General features: G+C 43.7%; 1 protein-coding gene across 3 annotated transcripts in view; it reads right to left on the bottom strand.

Annotated features, from left to right (window-relative positions):
- The window catches only part of NAP1L1 (nucleosome assembly protein 1 like 1), a 40,480-nt gene extending 25,098 nt beyond the window's left edge, over positions 1 to 15,382 (bottom strand). For 2 of the 3 annotated variants that reach the window (XM_075551262.1, XM_075551261.1), the window contains exons 1-2: positions 15,245 to 15,370; positions 3,092 to 3,203 (exon numbers count right to left, since the gene is read on the bottom strand). The gene's annotated coding sequence lies outside the window, so the exon portion shown is untranslated. Of the gene's footprint in view, positions 1 to 3,091; positions 3,204 to 15,244 lie in introns of all 3 variants that reach the window. The other variant, XM_075551263.1, reaches the window with a different exon arrangement.
- Positions 15,383 to 16,031: the final 649 nt, after the last annotated feature.

Genomic DNA, 16,031 nt, shown 5'->3' with positions numbered 1-16,031 from the left:
AGCCCTGGCAGTGTAAATGTTCCACATTGGACTGCTATCCGCTAGTTCAAAACCACCAACTGCTTCAAGGTAGTAAGACGGGGCTTTTCTATTTCCCTAGTTCATCTAGGAAACCGACAGGCATTCTATACCCTGTCCTACAGTGTCACATGAGTGTTCTCAATTCTTCAAACTCTTATGCCATGTCACTGACAGCTGATATGAGACACACTTGTTAAAGTGCTCTTGGTTATCAGCACTGAGTATATACACTTTGAGGACTAAAGACTAAACAGAATTTCTTTTCACAGAATGATATACCTTAGCGAAAGTGAGGTTTATTCAGACTCCCATAAAAAATAAAAAGCAAAATTGAAATTCCACATTAAATTCCAATCCTTATACAAAATTATATAGGATGTGATTATTCATATCAGCATTTGAGACTAATATCTGCTTTTTAGAAAAAATAAAATGTATTCTAAATATATCCTAATCTAGTGCCATAAAATTGATTCTCACTGGAAATCTTCACAGGTAGCCTCACACTTCACTCTGTGGATTGGCATTACATTCTCCTCGAATACATTTTGTCTTGGGTCTCATTAAGGTGCCCTCAACATTTAGGCAAACTCAAGTCAACCTCTTTTAAGATCATTAAAGCTTTGCAGTAAGTGTTCAGGAATGCCACGTCACATAAAACTAGTTTTTAGACGGATGAAGCCTTCTAAGGAAGGTCAGGAAGTAGAGTGATGAGGGTAAAAATCAATAAATGAAAAATTGGGGCCCAAAGTCCTGAGACTGCTGGAAACAAACTACAGAATTACCATTGAAGTTGGGATGTCACATGGTTAATTATTTCTATTTAAGGGATTTTACACAACAAATCATAACTGGGGACAAATCTTGGATTTAACAATACAGTTCACAGACGAAGGCCCAATCAAAAAAGCAGCTTTGAAAGGAATCTGCGGACACAGTTAAATTCAAGATAGAAAGATCAATTCAAAAGGGTATGGCAACTGTTCTTTGGGATTCCAAAGAGTAATCAATTTTCTTTGGAAAGATACAAGACCAATGATGAGAGTTCATTGTTAAGTTTTACAAAAATTCGAAACTGTATTGATGAAAAAAAGAAGTTGCACTGTTGAATTCTTTCTTTGAGGCTAGCAAGGACTGTCTCACAAGAATCTCACTGGGAAACTATCCATTTGGCACACAAAGGCCTGATCTTGCCCCCTTTCATAGTACCCCCCCTCCAAATCCAAAGAACACCTCAAAGGTATAGAATTTGAGTTCACTAAGGATGCCAAAAAATTGCCCACTTTGATATGGTATTACTGAATAACCCAGAATTCTGAGGTAAAGGCTTCTGACATGGAGACATCACCTTAAGAACTATACAGCCATAGATGGAAATTGTTGAGAAACAAGTTTCACATTTCAATATTTTTGGTTAATAAGCTTTTATAATTTTGTAGCAATATTTTTTACTTACTTGAGCATGGCAACTACAATTCTTTACTGCACTAAAAGTATAACAGCCCATTAGTTTACCCCCATTAGTATGGAAATTGAAAAATTAAACAGAAAATGTAAGCATGGAGAAACTTGAGCCATAGGATATTGCTGATGTGAATGTAAATGGTATAACTCATCAAGTATGAGTAGAACTTCCCCAAAGTTTCAAATCTTTATGAACCGACAGACGGCCACTTGGACCTACTGGGCTGCACCTTGACTGCAAGGGGTTTATTCTTCCAGTGGACGGTTTTGAACAAGCAGTTTGCCCCACCTAGGGCTCTTAAGCAAATAAAAACAAAAATCAATAGTGGTTAGCTAGGGTGAGGAGAGGTAGGTTTTTTTTAAAAATGCATGCGTTTAGGTTAATTGTAGAATTAATTAGTAAAAGAAAGTGAGAATGGAGCACAACTTGAAGAGTGCAATCAATGTCAGGAAATTACAAGTTTTGTTTCTGTATTTTCACACAGATTTGTTAATAATACGGAACATGTCAATAACAATGCTCTGTAATTCTAAGCTGATATGCTAACACAAGGTATAAGATGTATGCAAGATCCCATTTGAATACTTTTTTGTACCTATGTCATGAGTTAGTATCAGCTTTTCAACAGACTAGCTCAGGCTAACAACTATTGCGACCATCTATAAAAAAGAGGTAAAAACAACCATTTCTTCACTGGACTGCTTTTAATAGGAGAGCAAATTCATGTGAAAGATTTACCAATGTTTGATATCTGTTTAAGTGCTCAATACTTAAGAGCTATCCTTTTTTCATTCTGTCCACTTGGATAATCAATACCAATGGCTCTGTAATTAGCTGGGGTGATGGTTAATTAGGTCCCTTTAGTTTTAATAAATGTGGTAAGTACAGAGTGCACAGTGGCTAATCAAAGGTCAGTGGTTCAAATCCACTAGCTGCTCTATGGGAGAACAATGTGTTAATCTGCTTCTATAAAGACTTAAGTCTTTGGCGGAGGGCATCATGTTTGATCAAATCGAGGACCAGCAACGACAAGGGAGACTCGGTGAGATGAACTAGCACAATGGACATGAATGTGCTGGAGATACAGAGAGGATGCCGAGGAAGAATGGAAGCAGTGTTTCATTGTTCTCCACAAGAAAATTCTGTATTGAATTGATGCATTTGAATTATGGTGCTGGTAAAGAATTTTCAAAGTATCACAGACTACCACAAGAACATAATGCTTGGTAAAGTAGAAGGGCAATGAAAAAGAGGAAGAGTCTCAACAGGATGGACTGAGTCTTGGAAAGCATGTGAGGCAGTTCTATTGTCAGTTAAAATTATCATGGTACAATTAATATGCCAACATTAAGAAAAACTGACAGATCTACCGAAACTTCCAGGAAATATACAATTGTAGTTTTAATTAAAAAATGTCAGAGCCCAACATTTGAACTAATGTCCAAATTAAAAACCAATAGGTCTGAGATGGAAGGATCTAAAACCTGGCATCCTAAACAAGAACCTGAGTGATTCTCAGATAGTTAGATTCCAGTAAGAAACAAGAGCTTTAAAGTTGACCCCTGATTTTTTTCCCTCTGCAAGTAACAAAATAATTAGTGATACCTCCTCAGTTGTCTAATTACTCCAAGCTCCAACTTTCCACTACTGGAACAGCAAAGGTTAAAATAATCTACTTGATGTTCATAACTTTGAATAGCTGAGCCAAAAATCAGACCTGAAAAAAAACACATACGGGCCAAGCAAGAGTGAGTTGCACATCAAGTCTCCTTGTGGACACAAACAGGTGATGCTTCTGTCTAAGCTCTACTGTTGCTTAGACAACGTATAGTGATTGCGTTTGTGAGTTAAAATATAAGTCATTGTGCCTCTTTATGTGCTTTGCTTTATTTGCACAAAACATCATAACCATGGCACCAAAGATCGTGATGCCAGCCAGCAGTAAAGCTAAGGAAAACTGTGAGAAACAACAGAGTTAAATAAATAACGGCAACATCTGAGGCAGGTCTCTGGCTTGTCTGATTTGGAAGCTGGCTACAACATGGCTAAGAAGCGGACAAGTGACTTGAAGACTTCACATCTTATGTTACATTAGCCCATTAAAGATATGCAGTCTTGAATTTGAGAATGAGGGTAACGCATGTATAAGGGTGCTTTACTCAACTGATGGATGTATGGGCTGTGATAAGAGTTGTATGAACCCCAATAAAATGATTTATTTAAAAAAAAAGAAGTCTTTAACCAGAAAACAAGGAACCCAGCCCACAGAAGAGGCTGTAAAGTTAACAGTTTAATTTGGAGAATCAACTCTATGGCAATAGCTTAACCAGGAGATAGTGATACTCCAGTGATGGCTGAATTAGGCCAGATTGATCACCACTTTGATCATCAGTTCTGGGCTCTAAAATAGCCAGATGTCCAAGATCTATGCTACTTTTGCCCTTATGGCAATCATTCCTAGTAAGTTCTCCATACTCTCAATAAAGACATTATGTGCACTGCAAGAAAAACATTCAGTACATTGATATGACCCTCCTAGTCTTTAACTACCACTAAATGAAAGGGAAGAACCCTGGGGGCATAGTGGCAAGGTCAGCAATTGGAAACCAGTTGCTCCCAGAAGAAAGATGGGGCTTTGTACTCCTGTAAAGTTAGTCTTGGAAACTCCTGGGGGCAGCTCTACCTTGCCTTATATATAGTATCACCATGAGTTGGCTTCAATTTCACGACAAGGAATCAGAAAAGACTGGCATGGCTATGGAAATGTGAGATGTTTATGGCTCACCTAGGGGAATGGATAGCTCATTAATTAAATATAAGTAAGGGGTTAATACCATTGCCAAGTGGAATAAGGCAAATACGGTGTGAATGCACCTTCAGTTGTCCTGAGATTCAAGACCTTATTTGGTCCAATATGAACTTACATTTCAAACAAAATCTGCTGCTATCATGTCCATTCAGACTGTTATCTGCTATTCTAAAAATGAATCACTTTATTTGGGAGAGGGCTATCTTACAGCTCTTGTAACATCCCATACCATCAATCCTATCAAACGTACTTGTACATGTATTGCCTTCTTCATATTCTAAACATTTACTATTTGAGTCCTTGCTATCTGCTCCCCCTTTTTCCCTCCCCCCATCTCCCACCTTCGTGACTCCTTGATAACTTCCACCATCCCCTTACCCTCCTGGTATGGCTACTCTCATTATTGTTCCTGAGAGGTTTATCTGTCCTGGATTCCCTGTGTTTCCAGCTCTTGTCTATACTATATCTGCCTTTATAGTGGATCATTTCAACACTCCCAAGGGTTGCTCACTTGGGAAACATTAAGACTCTGTTCACGGGATCTCTACCTATGATAATATCTGATCCTACAGAAAAGAAATATATTTGTTAAGCTGCTGGACTAAAGTTTCAAATACAATAAACAATAAATAAAACAGTGCTCTGAAGTTCATTCCAACTCATATCCACCTCACTAAATCTATTCCTGAACTCACCTAGGTTATTTAATTCTACATAACTGCCTTAATAGGTACCCCCAAATGCTATTCAAATTCCAGTGGACATGGGGATGTCCCCAAGTGTGCAGTTAAACTTGGCTCCTCACACTGGAAATCTTTCAGTGACCCTCAAAGAACCACTGTCCCGTACTCATCCTAATATGTGATGAAAACTCATCTGGCTACACAAATAGGAGCAACTTACTCCTAACGTTAGGATTCATGACCCACTTTCCGTGTAGATCCCACTCCTCTAGTCAAACTGTGGGGTTATCTTCCCCAGCCCTTGTAGCCCCTTTGTGGGGGTTCTGTGGGGGCAGTATTGTTTGGGTTGACAATACAGCATTGCTCCCCATCAAACATGACGCACACCTCTCCTCCCTTGGCTAAAATCAGATACAAAGCTAGCCTGTTTTTCCATGACATCCAGCTAGTAGGTCCCAAGTGCTCAAAGATGTCCTTGATGGCATCTCTAGTATCGTTAATCAGTCACTGTTAGTTATATGTAATTGATCCAATCTACATTTTTATTAATGGTAACCCACCAGAAGATGGGTTTAAACTAGCTGTGTTCTCCAGCTTTGAATTCATTGGGGGCTCTGATTTCACCTATGTATACTTGGGAGATGCTATGCTTATGTGAGACCAGATGCTTCTCTTTCTCCATGGCCCGGTGAGTTTTGGGAGATGTAGGCTAAAGTGAAAGGGACATCCAACTGTATGTACTATGGCACACACTCTAATCTGTATCTGGGAGGACTCAAAGCAAAGGCCCTCCATAATACCACCAGATTTCAGCTCAGGTATTCGTAAGGCTGACCACTGGAGAGAGACTCAAGTCTTTGATCTCTTTACACGTACTTAGGTTTCCTGAGAGAACACCCTGGCATCTGATGAGACTCTACAAAGGCAAGAGGAGGAAGCTTTCATAGCTAGGACAGTCCAGGGTACTAATGGAGCAGGATCCTTGCCTTCTAGGAACAACACTGACAGGGTTAGGCAAGATTATTCTTTGCTGTGGGGTCTTGAAATAAGGCTATCGTGCAGTCTATTCCCACCAGGTCGGGTTGTCAGCCAAGAAGAAATGACCCTACTTTGAAATTCCAGCTGACCTGACGCATGGCTGCAGCGGCTGGATATGTTGACAGCCCTCACAAAGAACTTGACCACACGTTAAGTTTAAATCCCAATCGGTATCACACTGTTCTAGTGGGGGCTATGATTCGTCAGGGAAGGGGTATTTATGGATAGGTAGACTGCAGGCTGGTTGCTGTGTCCATACACAGCCCGGACTTGAAGGATGTCTTGTACGACGGTCAAAGGGGTCTCTTATGTGGTCAGGTGCACAGCCCTCTAGGGTACTGGGGTAGGGTGGGGGCAGTATTCTTGCCCAGGAAAGCTGTTTCTGATACACCACAGTCCCACAGGGAACGATCTAAAAGGCTTTAAAGGAGATGATTTGGTGATGGGCAGGTGGAGTGACATTAAAGGCCTGTCAGTACATGACTAAAAGTTCCTGGAAGACTACTCGGCAAACAAAAGGCACCATAGCCGATTTTCTCCACCTTTTGAGCAGCTGTAACAGTACTTCAAATAAATCTTGTTACCCACAGGTGGTGGCCAACGAACACAATAAGCATTAACAAAACACTCCAAACTAAAAACAGGGCTAGGAGGTTCAGGTGGGTTCTCCTCATTTGACTGCTTCTGGGGTGAACTTTTAAACTGTAGCCACAGATCTAAGGGCTCACACTCCCACTCCGTGGGAATAGGAGTATCTGCATTTCTCTCCTTTAAGACTGACTGCTGTAGGAGTGGAAAGAACAGGAGTTAAGTCGTTGGCTACTGCCTTTTTTTCCAGTCCTCGACTAACACCAGTCATCAGGTTGTACTAGTGGGTCACCTTCCCCAATGGGCACTGGAAAAACTTGCTGTCCTGTAGTCGATCAAGGCTTGTTGTACTCATCCAAGGTATTAATGATTTGCCTAAATTACTCCAGTGGCCTCATGACATATCCTCAGGACTAGAGTGGAGAATGGGCACCCATACATGATTTTGAAGGCAGAGAGATCTGATGTGCAGGCGGGGTGTGGGGTGGGGTTGTGTGGGGGTGGTTCTGTACTAATCCTTAAAAGGGTTATTGGGAAATGCTCACCCAGTTCACCTGAGCCTGCTGACACTATGTTTTATGATCTGATCCATTCTTCCTACCTTCCTCAAGGGCTGGGGGGTGTCAAGCTGCATGCAGGTGTTATATTATCCCCAATGGCTGCTAGATACTCTGTAACCTGAGAGACAAAAGCTGGCCCATTATCACGTTGAATGATCTGGGGCAGTCCAAACATAGGCAGCAACTCTTTTAGGAGTGCCTAGGCCACCTAAACAGCTTTCTCAGTGTGGGTAGAAAAGGCTTCATTCAGTTCATGTGGAGGAAGAGCAACGCTTTCTATCACCTTGGTTTACAGCTCTTCTCAACCTGTAGGTCACTACCCCTTTGAGCACCTGAACAACCCTTTCACAGGGGTCACCCAATTCTTAACAGTTGCAAAATGACAGCTATGAAGTAGAAACAAAAATAATTTTGTGGTTGGGGGGAGGGGGTGTCACCACAACATGAGGAACTGTATTAAAGGGTCACAGCATTAGGAAGGTTGAGAACATCTGGTTTCAGAGGTAACCGCATATCCTGCTCACCTTTGTCCCTCTTTTACAAAACTGCTACCATCCCGTACACTTCAGCGGATTAGGAGTCGTTTTCATCTGGTCTCTCTGAGAATAATTTCTGGATATCTAGGCTACAGGAGTGACTCAACTCTGCCTCAGCCAAGAGCAAGGTGGCAGAATTTCAAACCTAGCCTAGGGCAGTTCCTGAGTTGCCATGATCATCTATTGCCTAAGCACATCCAAGGTTGTGACCCCTCACTTGAGCCTGGCCTCTGAGTTTCATTCAGCACACACCTGCTGCTCCTTAAGATTCCGAGTTTGTCCTAACTCAAGGAACATGTCAAAAAAAAATCAGGTGTGTGGAAAAAAAGTTTAATTTTACCCCAAGTACTGATCTGGAATTAGTCTCCCGTCTTGGGCTTACCTTAATTACACTCTGGCTTGGGGAAGGCTTTGTAGTCCTTATAGCATCATCCCCTACAACAAGATAGAGGAAAGCAGAGAAGAGAAGCAGTTCTATTGCCTACCCTAACACAAGCCCCATGCACTGGGCCTTAGAGGCACGTTTCTTGGCATCAGTCTGCTGGACTGTGTCTCTTCTCTATCGGGCTGCCCTGGTAAAAACTCTCAAATTCCTCTCCCTGAGTGAAGGTAGGAATATGAAGATAAAAAAAAGTTCCACCCTAGTCCAAGAAGGCCATCACAGTGAGTGTCTTTGGTTTAGGCAGTGAGAACGCATTTGGTGAGGGCTATACTTCCTTAAAAAAAATTCCCTTAAAAATTATTTTTTTTCTTTTAAAAATCATTTTATTGGGGGTTTGTACAACCCTTATCACAATCCATCCATTGTGTCAAGCACATTTGTTGCCATCACTCTCAAGGGGGTTATACTTCCTAAGGAGAGGCCACTGGGCCTCATAATGGGTTAGGATAAACTACCAGCAATTGGCATACAATAGTTCCCAATGGCACCATTGTCCTCACTGGCTTGGGACAAATGGCACTCCCTCAACTCCTAAAACACACAAAATGCAGCTATGACAGAAAGTCACAGGGAAGCCTGGTTATTTCTCAGCTCTCACACGGAGGAAAAAAATCAACAGGTTCAAACAAAAAGGACAAGGATTTTGGATCAACAGGCACTGCCATGTTGCTAGAGGACACAGGTGAGAAAGAACCTGTGCAACCAAAGCTGGAAGAGCTGCTCCCCAAAGCACATATCTCCGACAGAAAAGATGAGCCTCGGGGACAGTCAAGGATCTGGTGGTTGCAATTAACAAAGTTGTCCTTCCAGTTCCTTCTGGACTTTCAGAGATGAGGTAACAATTTGGGTGTTAATGTGTTCATTGAAACTTATCGACTCAGGCCAGACTCAGGTAAGGGGTTTCACCCTTGGATATGCATGTGCTATCTCCCAAGACTCTCCTAGAGGTGGCCCAAGGCTCCAGACAATCATAGCAACACAGAAGGCTAGTTTTGTCTCCAGGGGATTTTTGGCAGCCTGCTGGGCTGCTATGGCATGGGTACCATTACAAATCCACAGCCAAGCCACTCCACAGGATACTTGCATAACCTGGTGAGGGGAATTGCCTTATCCCACACATGCCCGTCTCCATACTTATTCTGAAACTAGACAAGCCCAAGTTCACAATCTCCACTCTTCTAATGGAACAGAAAAGTCCAGGGGATGGCGGGGTGGGCATCTCTACCTAACCTAGAAGACACTATAGTCAATTTAGCCCATCCCAGATGAGTCCCCAAGCTGACAGGGTGCGGTGACCTCCTTTCTAGGGGGATTCCAGCACTGCTGGCTTCTTGAAAGGAGCAGCGGCTTGACAACAATGCAGAGACCAAAAGAACAATAAGAGGAAGGAAGGAGCACAGCAGTATAAAGCAAGAACGGCAGGATACACCGGGGCAGGGTGAAAGTAGTGCGATCCCACCAAAAGCAGACAGGTCCTTTTTATGTCTGGCTGGGGCAGTTTTCAAAAAGCATGGTGGTCCTGATTTGCTGGGACTCAACTATGTCCTTATTTGGCAAAGTGGTCAGGTTCCCAATTTCTTTTTTTGGGTAGGTGGTAACTCAGCAGATAGACCAGTCAAGGGACTCTTTCCCTGTCCTAGACAATAAAATGGGCAAAACTAAGACCACTACTTGTATGTTGCTGTGATGCTGGAAGCTAGCCACTGGTATTTCAGATACCAGCAAGGTCACCCCAAGTGAACAGGTTTCACCCCATGGATAGCATCAAAATACTATCAATTACTGAAAGCCTAATCAAAAGATGCAGGACAATGTCAGAGATAGTACCAGAAAATGAGCCCCTCGGGTTGAAAGGCATCCAAAATATGAATGGGAAAGAGCTGCCTTCTCAAAGTAGAGTCAACCACTAATGTCACTGAAGGAGAGAAGCCTGTGACAGTAAAATCTTTGGGATCTTCATTTGGTGATGGGGCTCGGCGCAAAATGAGAACAGCTGCAAAGCATTAATAGTTGGATTATACCAAGCATGAATCTAGAAAACCAGAAGTCATTAAAAATGAAATGGAATCAGATCGTTATTCTAAGCATTCATGGGTTGAAATGGATTGGTATTTTTAATCAGAATTGCCATTTTAAATCAGAAAAGCATACTGTTTACTACGAACAGGAATGACATTACATTCACTGTCAAAAAAATAATTTCTAGATCTTGAAGTACAAAGCTGTCTGTCTGTGATAGGATAGTTTTACACACCTACAAGGAAATCTCGTTAACCACAAGGCATTCAAGTTAGGGATGAAGAAATAATTCTACAAAATGCTTGATCAAACATGCAATGAAGATACACTGATAATTATTGGCAAGTTGGACACGAGGAGGGAAAGCTTTAGAAGGAAAAGCAAAGAATACAGACACTACCAAAAATAACTAGTCAATATCCAAACAATTTCAAGAGGTAGCATATGAACAAGAATCAATGATAATAAAGGAAAAAGCCCAACTACACTGAAGATATTAGCCAAAAACAAGGTTATCCAGTAATTCCATCAAGTAATTGATGAAATACTCTGTACTCATTCTAAAGAAAGGTGATGCAACAGAACAAGCATCACTGATATCACATGCAAGTAAAATTTTGCTGAAGATAATCCAACAGCAGCAGCAGCACACTGCCAGAAAGCTGTCAAAAGCATGGTTCAGATTCAGAAGAGCATGGAACACGCTTTATGTCAGATCGATCCTGGCTCATCAAAAAGATGCTTAGTTGTCTCAAATACTATGCAAAGGCTTTCAACTGTGTCTATCACAGCACACTCGATAGCCTTGAGAAGAATGGTAATTCCACAACAGTTCATTGTGCTCATCAAGAGTGTGCAACAGGGTTGTGTCCTCTCACCATATTCAATCTGTATGCTGAGCAAATAATCAAGAAGCTGGTTTGTTAAGAATACATTATCAGGATTTGGAGCAAGGCTTAACAACCTGCAATATGCAGATGACACAACTGCTTGCTTGCTGATGATTAAAAATCACTGCCTTCAGTATGGATTACAACAAAAATCCTTACAACCAAACCAATAAGCAACATCATGATAAATGGAGAAAAGATTGAAGTTGTCAAGGAATTCTTCTCAATTGTACCCACTATCAATGCTCAAGGAAGCAGATGTCAAGAGTGATCAAGGGATGCAATGCACTAGGTAAATCTGCTGCAAAGGACCTTTTAAAATGTTGAAAAAAGTATGTTACTTTTGAGGACCAATGTACACCTGGCCCAAACCATGGTATTTTCAATCTCCTCATATATATGTGGAAGTCACTGAATAAGGAAGACCAAGAGAAAAACCGAAGCCTTTGACATATCGCATTGGAGAATATTCAAAGTACCACACAGACTGCCAAAAGAACAAACAGATTGGAAGAGGTTCAGCCAGAATGCTCCTTAGAGACAAGATGTTACTTCACCACACATACCTTGGACCCCCAGTTCCTGGAGGACACCATGCTTTTAGCAGTGTGGAGCAGCAGCAAAAAAGCAATGCCCTCAAGAAGATGGAATGACAACCACCGTGGTTGCGACAAGAGGCTGAAACATCACGTGAAGCCAGATGGTCTTTCATTCGTTTTGTACCCATGGTCACTGAGAGTCAGAACTACAAGAATAGGAAACAATTATGGAAGTAATCAAACAAGACCAGCAGCATCTCACAACCATGATCAACTATTTTTAACTTTATCCTGGAAAACAATCAATCCAAAGATGCTTTTGAATTCCGAGAAAATGCATAGTATAGTTCAGTAAACCATCAACAAGCACCTGAAACATTACCTTAAACCACCCCACTATGTACCCATGGAAATTAATCTGTACAATTTACTGCCTCATTAAAATGCTGACAGTTATGTACCTACTTCTAGGAGCTTAAAGGAGTTGGGCCTGGGCAGTGGACCAGTGGTGCCAATCCACTATCCATTCTGTGGCAATCAGCTTTCAAAACTAAAAAAAACCAAAACAAAACAAAAAACACCACTCTGACATCAGTATTCAGATTGACAGTGACCCAGAGGAAAATGTAGGAACTGTCCTGTTTCTGAGATCCGAGAATGCCTTTCTGGCACTCCAGGATTCCAGCTTCAGAAACCCTGGCACACACTTCTACAAGTCCTATAGGGTCCCTTGAGTATGAATAGACCGGCTAACAGTGCCCCAAATAAATTACAAGGGTGGTTACAAACCAAAGCACCTTTCACTTCAATAGTTTCTGGATAAAACTGAAGGTTAACTAAAAAAAAAAAAAAAAAGCTTTGTGAATAAAGGGGCACTATGAAATTCATGGGAAATGGAACAAGATCATGGAATTTTCCCACCAGCTTTTGAAGGCCAGTCATATCACTACCATTCCCTACACACATTTATCACTCATGTTACATTTTAGAATACATTCAGGCAACAAATTTTTCTGTTTTGGTCATAGACCTGAAATCTAGCATAGATTTTGTTTAAATGTTCAAATTTACTCAAGAATCAACTACACACAGAAATTTCTAGGTTTGGTTACAATTCACGATCCAATCATATATTTCCATATGGGTTAAGAATTTACTCCTTTGATTTTATTTTTCAAGGAGCAATTATTAATGGCAAGGCTATCAGCAATTGGAAGCCATGAGCCACTGTGAGAGAATAAAGATCAGACTTTCTGCCCTGACCCTACAGGACTGCTATGTCAGAACTGACTCAATGGCAGTGAGTTGGTTCCCCCCACCCCACTTTGTTTGGATCCTAACTTTCATTGTATTTCAACCAAGCAATACTGAATAATGTAAGCAAATTAAGTTTTTGAGTGTAGATCATATTTAGTGCCAGGCAAAATTCCAGGTGCCCAGTTCTTTAAAACTTACATGGTTTTCTTGTCTTACAAAATCCACATGATTTTTAATAATATGCTACAATTCCCTTATGTGGGATTCTTAGATGCCATCGTTTGGGTCTAATTCTTATAACAAACCTATGTATTACACTGGGCAGCAAACAATGTCATTGCTGCTGGAGTCACCGTGTCCATCCATCATTCACTTAAGGTCTTCCTATTTATCACTGATCCTCTACTAAGCATGATGTCCCCATTTTGAGTGAGCAGGAAATGAAGAGAAAGGGGGAAATAACAAGGTATGATGAGAAAGTTTTAAAGACTATTAAGCAACAAAAGGCCCTGGTAATGTAGTGGTGAGACTGCCAACCACAAACTTGGCCGTTCAAATTCACCAGCAGCTTCTCATTTAAAGAGATGCTTTCTCTCTGATCTTGTAAGATTGATAGTCTCTGGAACCTAGAAGGGCAGTTCCACTCTGCCCTATGGGGCTGCTATAGCTGGAATGCTGACCTGAAAAGAGAATTAAGCAAGTCAATGATAGCTGCCCAAGTCCACCTACTAATGTAAGGGTTGTTTACGTTTGAATCCCTTATTTGAACTCAGGCAACCTCTTAACTAGCTTGAACCTTTGTAGTTCCTGAGGATTACATAAATAAATCTCATTTATTGTCAGTTTACATCTTTTAAAAATTTCCTTTATTTAATCAAGACAGTATGTATTACTTCATTAGTAAAATTACAGGAGGAATAATTTAAGGTGCCAGAGAATGAGACGCAGATACTAGCTTGAAAAGACGTTTTCCCGTCACCTCAGCATATAAAAATGGCAAAGTCCATTTTCACTGCTCTCCTGAAACCAGGCAAGTAGTACTAGTTTGCGAGATTTTTAAAGCGTGCAATTTCACAATCAAAGATGGTAAAATAGGTACAAACTCCAGGACATATCCTGTGGCTGGTCCATCTCTCCACGGTGAAAGCATTGGATCTCAAGCGCTGCCTCTTGAAGCTTTTTTTTTAACCCCACCCGACCCTTGCCAAGAGAAGTGTTGCTTATTCACTGCCAATGGATTCCAAGAAAGGGTTTCTTGAGACTGTTTATGGAGCTCGCCGCTTCAACTTTACCCTCCAGAGCTTAACACTGGGCTTAACACTGTAGTTAACAACCTAACCTACACCAGACCGCCACCAGGCTCCTCATTAACATAGGAGACGCTCATAATCTTGACTCAATAAACTTACATTAAATCCCATTCCTTCCCATGCTACCCCACTCCATCTAAATGCAAAATGGCTAGTGGAGTGCCTTATTCGGAGAACTTCAATCGCAGCATGCCTTTTGTTGTGAGACTAGTGAAAGTTCTTAAAAGAACATGAAGACATTTACAAACCTAATCTCTTAGTGCCACCTTTGAGCCGTTCACCGGCTTAATTGGGATCAACTTTTCCCCTCCGGATCCAGGCTGTGTGTTGGAGGCATACGCAGAAGACAGCCCAGCCCAGTAGCAACGAACGTCTTTCACAACTTTAGCAAGAAGACACTCAGCCGCTAACATTAGTCCTTCCCCCAAAAGCCAGCAAGAACGCCATCGGAGGGAAGACCTAGAAGACGACGGGTCCATGTTTACAGCCCACCGCCTCTACAACTCCCAGCAGCGCGGGGCCAGCCCGGAGCCTCGGCCGCTCCGCTCGCGACCACGTGCAGGGGAAGCCGCCGGGGTTCCCCTCCCCCGCCCCCCACACGGCCCCTCCCTCCCGTCGGAATTCGCCGTCTCCGTCGTTCTTTTCATCCCTCCCCGAGGCCTCCCTGCGGGATTTTGGAAGGAGAAACGGGGGCGCCATGGCGGCGGGTGCCGCACTCCGGCCCAACGCGCTCGGAGTGCCTCCCGCTCCCTGAGGCGCTGCCGCCCACTCCTTGGGTTGCTCGGGCCCCGCCGCGGCCTGGGCTTCGAGCGCGTGAGGCAGCCGGTGGCGCCCGGCAACGTCGGCGGGGAGCAGCGCGGCCACGGGCCCGCGTAGGCCGCGCCGCCTCGGAAGCGCCCAAAGCCATAGGTCCCCCGTCCGCCCCTGTAGGGACTAGCGGCCCTCCGGCCGCCTCGGGCTGTGGGCCCCGCACCGGGCTAGGGAGGCCCGGCGCCCGCGGCCCCTGCTGAGGTATCGCCGTCCCCCCGTCCGCGCAGGCCGCCCGGCCGACTCTGGGCTCCCTTCCCTTCCAGTCCCCGTCCGTTACCGGCGGCCAGAACGCGGAGCCGGGCGCTCGGAGGTGCGCAGGCAGTGACTCAGGGCAGCGGCGGAGGCAGCGGGAGGAGCAGGAGGCGGCGCCGAGGGCAGATGGCGCTAAAAAAGACCCGAGAGCCCGCCGCTTGCGCTCATATACAATTAGCGTCAGCACGTAGGGCCCGCTCCGGCGTGCCCCCCTCCTCTCGCCTCGCTGTCGCCTAGCAACGCACCGGGAGGCGGGCTCAGGCCGGGTTGCCTAGCAACAGAAACGTCCTCCGCGCCCCCCCCACCACCACCACCACCACAAGCACATACCCGGACTTCCACTGTTTAGCCCCGAGCTTCCCCCGCGGGAGCCTGAGACCCACTTTCTGGCTCCTGCAGTTCCCTCCTCAGTCCCCTAGTGCGCCATCGCCTTCGCTTCGACCCCCGCGCCGAATGAAAGGCAGCCTCAGTCCCAAGCCCATCGCTTTGCTGGAGGAGCCTTGATCCCAGCGAAACCTGGGCGGCGAACACCCGCGGCGGCGTATTGCAGGCTCACAGGGAACCCAGGCGCTCCAGCTACTCGGTCCCCATCTCGCGGCATCTTGCTGTCTTGCCCTCCTTCGCTTCGTTCCTTATGGAGAGCTACGCCGCTCTGGTGGCCCCGGAGGCTACACGCAATTAAAATCTCGGAAGCCGGTCTACTTGTGTAGGGTCACTAATGGGTCACAATCAATTGCAGGTAACAGGGAGTTTGGGGGTTCGGGGTATCAAGGCCTAATTGCTGCAAAGCCTTAACCCCCAACTTAACCTTC

The sequence above is a fragment of the Tenrec ecaudatus genome, chromosome 6 (assembly GCF_050624435.1).
Source record: "Tenrec ecaudatus isolate mTenEca1 chromosome 6, mTenEca1.hap1, whole genome shotgun sequence".
NCBI lineage: Eukaryota > Metazoa > Chordata > Mammalia > Afrosoricida > Tenrecidae > Tenrec > Tenrec ecaudatus.
This window is presented reverse-complemented; position numbering and strand designations above follow the sequence as displayed.